The 7,500-nt window shown below is 49.6% G+C and overlaps 1 non-coding gene across 1 annotated transcript; it reads left to right on the top strand.

Moving 5' to 3' along the window:
- Nucleotides 1-5,315: 5,315 nt before the first annotated feature.
- Nucleotides 5,316-5,470, top strand: LOC143176885 (5.8S ribosomal RNA). The gene has a single exon (XR_013001383.1). It is a non-coding gene; the product is annotated as a 5.8S ribosomal RNA (ribosomal RNA).
- Nucleotides 5,471-7,500: the final 2,030 nt, after the last annotated feature.

Below are 7,500 nucleotides of genomic sequence, written 5' to 3' on the forward strand. Positions count from 1 at the left end.
ACGTTGAGTTGACTTATCGGGTCTTCGTTGGAATTACCGTCGCTGGCATTGTAAACTCCAGATGACCTTGTGATTCCTTCGTCGGGCACTGGTAAAGGGTGGCGATGATGCGTTCTATAATAGAAATACCCGTCGTAGCGTTTCTTCCGAGTCAACCCGCTCACGAAACACTCTCTCGTCGTGGAATCCCCGCGTCGGAGAGTAAAACGCGAATTCATAGTATGGAAACTTACGTCTCTCGACGATGGGACGATCCACGCGAAGAGTTGTTACGTGCACGCGTATGGTGCGATTGCGTCGATTCGCTTTTCTGTACGGGGAGTAATAGAACGTTGAGTTGACTTATCGGGTCTTCGTTGGAATTACCGTCGCTGGCATTGTAAACTCCAGATGACCTTGTGATTCCTTCGTCGGGCACTGGTAAAGGGTGGCGATGATGCGTTCTATAATAGAAATACCCGTCGTAGCGTTTCTTCCGAGTCAACCCGCTCACGAAACTCTCTCTCGTCGTGGAATCCCCGCGTCGGAGAGTAAAACGCGAATTCATACTATGAAAACTTACGTCTCTCGACGATGGGACGATCCACGCGAAGAGTTGTTTACGTGCACGCGTATGGTGCGATTGCGTCGATTCGCTTTTCTGTACGGGGAGAAATAGAACGTTGAGTTGACTTATCGGGTCTTCGTTGGAATTACCGTCGCTGGCATTGTAAACTCCAGATGACCTTGTGATTCCTTCGTCGGGCACTGGTAAAGGGTGGCGATGATGCGTTCTATAATAGAAATACCCGTCGTAGCGTTTCTTCCGAGTCAACACCCGCTCACGAAACTCTCTCTCTCGTCGTGGAATCCCCGCGTCGGAGAGTAAAACGCCGAAGGCTTACTATGAAACTTACGTCTCTCGACGATGGGACGATCCACGCGAAGAGTTGTTACGTGCACGCGTATGGTGCGATTGCGTCGATTCGCTTTTCTGTACGGGGAGTAATAGAACGTTGAGTTGACTTATCGGGTCTTCGTTGGAATTACCGTCGCTGGCATTGTAAACTCCAGATGACCTTGTGATTCCTTCGTCGGGCACTGGTAAAGGGTGGCGATGATTCGTTCTATAATAGAAATACCCGTCGTAGCGTTTCTTCCGAGTCAACCCGCTCACGAAACTCTCTCTCGTCGTGGAATCCCCGCGTCGGAGAGTAAAACGCGAATTCATAGTATGGAAACTTACGTCTCTCGACGATGGGACGATCCACGCGAAGAGTTGTTACGTGCACGCGTATGGTGCGATTGCGTCGATTCGCTTTTCTGTACGGGGAGCAATAGAACGTTGAGTTGACTTATCGGGTCTTCGTTGGAATTACCGTCGCTGGCATTGTAAACTCCAGATGACCTTGTGATTCCTTCGTCGGGCACTGGTAAAGGGTGGCGATGATTCGTTCTATAATAGAAATACCCGTCGTAGCGTTTCTTCCGAGTCAACCCGCTCACGAAACTCTCTCTCGTCGTGGAATCCCCGCGTCGGAGAGTAAAACGCGAATTCATACTATGAAAACTTACGTCTCTCGACGATGGGACGATCCACGCGAAGAGTTGTTTACGTGCACGCGTATGGTGCGATTGCGTCGATTCGCTTTTCTGTACGGGGAGAAATAGAACGTTGAGTTGACTTATCGGGTCTTCGTTGGAATTACCGTCGCTGGCATTGTAAACTCCAGATGACCTTGTGATTCCTTCGTCGGGCACTGGTAAAGGGTGGCGATGATGCGTTCTACAATAGAAATACCCGTCGTAGCGTTTCTTCCGAGTCAACCCGCTCACGAAACTCTCTCTCGTCGTGGAATCCCCGCGTCGGAGGGTAAAACGCGATATATAATAGTATATGCCAGTGGTTCGCGCGCGTCGTCTCTGAGATACGCGGTCGACAGAGTTCCGAAAACACGTGATGTGCCACGATTTCCGTGCGTCTTACATCTTTCGACGATGGGACGATCCACGCGAAGAGAACGTTCGTGCTTGCGTGAGGTGCAACAGCGTCGATTCGCTTTTCTGTACGGGGAGAAATAGAACGTTGAGTTGACTTATCGGGTCTTCGTTGGAATTACCGTCGCTGGCATTGTAAACTCCAGATGACCTTGTGATTCCTTCGTCGGGCACTGGTAAAGGGTGGCGATGATTCGTTCTATAATAGTAATACCCGTCGTAGCGTTTCGACCGATGTCACCCGCCACGAAAGTCTCTCTCGACGTGGAAACCCCGCGCCGAAGAGTAAACGCGAAGGCTTACCATACGAAAGAAAACGGTATTATACGCCTGTGGTATGTGCGTCTCGGCTCTGTGATACGCGATCGGCAGAGTTACAAAAAAACGTTGATGGGCCACGATTTCCGTGCGTCTTACATCTTTCGACGATGGGACGATCCACGCGAAGAGTAGTTACGTGCTCGCGCGAGGTGCGATAGCGTCGATTCGCTTTTCTGTACGGGGAGAAATAGAACGATGAGTTGACTTATCGGGTCTTCGTTGGAATTACCGTCGCTGGCATTGTAAACTCCAGATGACCTTGTGATTCCTTCGTCGGGCACTGGTAAAGGGTGGCGATGATTCGTTCTATAATAGAAATACCCGTCGTAGCGATTCGGCCGAGTCACCCGCCACGAAACTCTCTCTCGTCGTGGAATCCCCATGTCGGAGAGTAAAACGCGAAGGCTAACTATATAAGAAATATATAGTATTATTTATGCCTGTGGTTCTCCGTTTGCCCTACTCTCAGATACGCGACTCGGAGAGTTACGAATAATCGTGATGGACCACGATTTCTGTACGTCTTACATCTTTCGACGATGGGACGATCCACGCGAAGAGATCATTCCTGCTTGCGTGAGGTGCGATAGCGCCGATTCGCTTTTCTGTACGGGGAGAAATAGAACGATGAGTTGACTTATCGGGTCTTCGTTGGAATTACCGTCGCTGGCATTGTAAACTCCAGATGACCTTGTGATTCCTTCGTCGGGCACTGGTAAAGGGTGGCGATGATTCGTTCTATAATAGAAATACCCGTCGTAGCGATTCGGCCGTGTCACCCGCCACGAAAATCTCTCTCGTCGTGGAATCCCCGCGTCGTAGAGTAAACGCGAAGGCTTGCTATAGAAGACTATAGTTTATACGCCTGTGGTTCACCGGTTGCCTGCTCTCCGGGGTACGCGATCGCGCAGGAGTTACGGAAGAACTTGATGGGCCACGATCTCCAAGCGGCTATATCTTTCGACGATGGGACGATTCACGCGAAGAGAACGTTCGTGCATGCGTGAGGTGCGATAGCGTTGATTCGCTTGTCTGTACGGGGAGAAATAGAACGATGAGTTGACTTATCGGGTCTTCGTTGGAATTACCGTCGCTGGCATTGTAAACTCCAGATGACCTTGTGATTCCTTCGTCGGGCACTGGTAAAGGGTGGCGATGATTCGTTCTATAATAGAAATACCCGTCGTAGCGTTTCGACCGATGTCACCCGCCACGAAATTCTCTCTCGTCGTGGAATCCCCGCGTCGGAGAGTAACCGCCGAAGGCTTGCTATAGAAGACTATAGTTTATACGCCTGTGGTTCACCGGTTGCCGGCTCTCCGGGGCACGCGATCGCGCGAAGGTTACGGAGGGACGTGAAGCGCCCGAGCAATGAAACGTCCGCAGGAGGAAACGAGCAACCGCCGAACATTGTTTCGCGACGTTTCCATAATGTATTGTCGTTTCGCTCGCATCCCGCTTCTTTCCCCTAGTTTCCTCGACGCGTAGTTTCGCAGCCTTAGTGGACGAATCATTCTCGATTCGAGGAAAGATATGCAGTGGGGCGTGCAATGAGCCCGCCAGAGACCACGATCTCCAATGCGTCTTTACATCTTTGGACGATGGGACGATCCACGCGAAGAGAACGTTCGTGCTTGCGCGAGGTGCATTAGCGTCGATTCGCTTTTCTGTACGGGGAGAAATAGAACGATGAGTTGACTTATCGGGTCTTCGTTGGAATTACCGTCGCTGGCATTGTAAACTCCAGATGACCTTGTGATTCCTTCGTCGGGCACTGGTAAAGGGTGGCGATGATTCGTTCTATAATAGAAATACCCGTCGTAGCGATTCGGCCGAGTCACCCGCCACGAAACTGTCTCTCTTTCGTCGTGGAAACCCCGCGTCGGAGAGTAAAACGCGCGAAGGCTGTGACTGTAACATATATATATATATATACACAGTATACAATGCCTGTGGTTTTTGCGCGTGTCGGCTCTTCGGTATACGCGATCGGCCAGAGTTACGGAGGGACGGTGAAGCGCACGAGAAATTGAAACGGCCGCACGATTGGAACCGAGCAACCGTCGAACATTGTTTCGCGACGTTTCCATAATGCGTTTTCGTTTCGCTCGCATACCGCTTCTTTTCCCCTAGTCTCTGAGACGCGTTTTCGAGCCGTTCTTCTACTATCGATTCTCGTAGAGAGAAGGGACCGGGTAGTCTGGAAGTGGAACCCGCATCTTGCGTGTACCGTACACGGAATTGAGAGGACCGGCCGTGAAGCTCGTTTTAAAGCCGTGCGTCTGACACCCAACTCTTGCGCGCCAATTTCGCGGCAAGAGATAATATGGGACGAATGACCGGCAAAGAGCCAGCTGTGAAGTCTGTTTTTTTAATCGAATCCGTGGACGTGTGTATGCCGTAGCGTCGCTCGTCGTGTTCGTTCATGGTCGTTCCGAGAGAAAGAACGAAAGCGGTAACGAAGGGACCGGCCGTGAAGCTCGTTTTAAAGCCGCGCGTCTGACACCCAACTCTTGCGCGCCAATTTCGCGGCAAGAGATAACATGGGACGAATGACCGGCAAAGAGCCAGCTGTGAAGTCTTTTTTCATTATTTGCTTTCAATCGATCGATCGGTACGATTCGTGCAACGTTTCGCGCGATGCGACGCGAAAACATGCGCGCAACAATAGATGCGTCTGATCGGAAGAACGCGAGGGTCGACTGCACGCGATGGATTCAGTATCGGGTAGGATACAAAATATATCCCCGTCGTTTCCACGCGTGCGAGTCTTCTGCGTCTTTCGCGGGTTTTTGAATGCACTATACGCCCGGAACGTCGAGAAATATATACATATTACTTGAACGTTTTTCGTCTCGAAAGGCTTCGGTGTCGTCTCCAAGGCGACGCCTGAATCTCCTTCGCGCGCTGGTCGGAGATTCAGGTATCAACTTTTATCTTCTCTTTGAAAGAAGAGAGATATTAGGTCGAACAAGTGAGAATAAAATTATATATGTGAAATATAAAATTTATACGATTACCCTGAACGGTGGATCACTTGGCTCGTGGGTCGATGAAGAACGCAGCTAATTGCGCGTCAACGTGTGAACTGCAGGACACATGAACATCGACATTTCGAACGCACATTGCGGTCCACGGATACAATTCCTGGACCACGCCTGGCTGAGGGTCGTTTACGTACCATACACTGCTTGCGTAGCTCTGTCAAATCCCCGCCGTCGTTCACCTCTTCGGATCGAACGTTTTTTTACCGAAGGGCGCAAAGAACGTCTCTGAGTCGGGTTAAGAGAAGGATGCTACGTACGAGCGAACGATGGTGTCTCGTCGGCGTTTGTCGCGGACACGCGAAAATTCTGTGAATTTCACGGACAGTGTACGTTCTAGTTGTTGCAAAACGATCGGAATCGTTTGTATGGACTCGCGTGAGTGTTCGCGGCGTCGTGCGTCGTTCAATTACGACCGCCCGCGGATACCGCTCCACTGCGATATGGATCTGAGCGACAACTTTTTCGGCTGTTCGTGAGATGAACGGTTTCGTGTGTTTAGAAAAATTTTTTTTTCCCGCGCTCCCGACGTCACCTGAAATGATGCGTCAGAGGTGAAAGAAAATATTAAGAAGTCGAGAGAGAGAGACTACACACGTTTTATTCATATTTTGTATACCGTGCGTGAGACGGATGTGCACGACACGTCGTATGTCGGTATATTACCGACTGGCCCCAGGGAGATTGTTTTCTTCCTCTCTTACGAATGAGATGTACGTTTCGGAGGATCGTCGTTACCGAAACACACGGCAAAACGAGACTTCTCGCAGCAGAACCTTTATACACAATACACATCGACTCTTTTTACCCCGAGAGAGAGAGAAAAGGTGTATTTCTTTTTTTTATTTTTCGAATTCGACGCACGAACGCTTTGACGACTGGAGAAAAACACGGTGTGTGTTAAAATCGTGCGGGACGAGCATGCGTATTCGTAACGGGTCGAATAGTTCTTATTCCCCGTCGTCGCGTGTCCTCGCTGGACCACCACCGTGCGCTTCCGCCACGTTCAGTTGAATTCGAAATATATATATATAAAAAGAATCACCATATACTCTCTTTCGGGAGGTGTATTTTTATCGGTTTCTGCTATAGAGAAGAGACGGAGATCGTGTTGTGAGGTGTAACGTTTCTGTATCCCGTTTCGGAGGATCGTCGTTATCGGCGGAACACACGTCAAAACGAGACTTCTCGCAGAACCTTTATACACAATACACATCGACTCTTTTACCCCGAGAGAGAGAAAAGGTGTTTTTCTTTTTTTTTATTTTTCGAATTCGACGCACGAACGCTTTGACGACTGGAGAAAAACACGGTGTGTGTTAAAATCGTGCGGGACGAGCATGCGTATTCGTAACGGGTCGAATAGTTCTTATTCCCCGTCGTCGCGTGTCCTCGCTGGACCACCACCGTGCGCTTCCGCCACGTTCAGTTGTATTTCGAAATATATATATATAAAAAGAATCACCATATACTCTCTTTCGGGAGGTGTATTTTTATCGGTTTCTGCTATAGAGAAGAGACGGACGATCGTGTGTGACACCACGTGGTAACGTTTCCGTATCCCCGTAAAATACGTTTATCTTTTCTCGTAGAAAAGAGAGAGGAAGAGGCAGGAGCTCCTCTTTGGCGAGGCTTTCGAACGTCGCGTCCCGTCCGCCGGAATATAATGATATAAATATATAACCGCCGCCGACTTTGTGCGAAAGCGTTGAAACGAACGCGTCGGTCGCCCCATGGTGTGTGTTTGTCGTGTCTTCTTTTCCTCTTCTGCACTTCTCTTCACTGTCGATCGCGAGACCGCGCGAGATCCGCTTCGGTCGTCCAGTCCCCGAAAATTCTTCTCGGACGGGCGTTAAAGTTAACCGGAGCGCGAGATCGTCTAGCGAGAGTCTTTTTCGCGATCGAGTAAAATGTGATAGAAGAAGGAGAAGAGTGTAAAAAGAGAATATAGACACGCGACGCAGCAGAGACCACTGGTGAGGCGCATAAGACGCGTTCGCGAACGATTTTTCGCGACGATACGGAGTCGCGCGTGTCGCGGTATATTTATCATTTATATACGTTATAATATGAATATTGTTGTGTTCGAACGCACTCTCCTCTAGACTTTGTTTTTTTTTGCCTTTGAGCGATTTTTATGAAATTCGATTGAATTTTC

Source organism: Nomia melanderi, unplaced genomic scaffold (assembly GCF_051020985.1).
Source record: "Nomia melanderi isolate GNS246 unplaced genomic scaffold, iyNomMela1 scaffold0941, whole genome shotgun sequence".
NCBI classification, from domain to species: Eukaryota; Metazoa; Arthropoda; class Insecta; order Hymenoptera; family Halictidae; genus Nomia; species Nomia melanderi.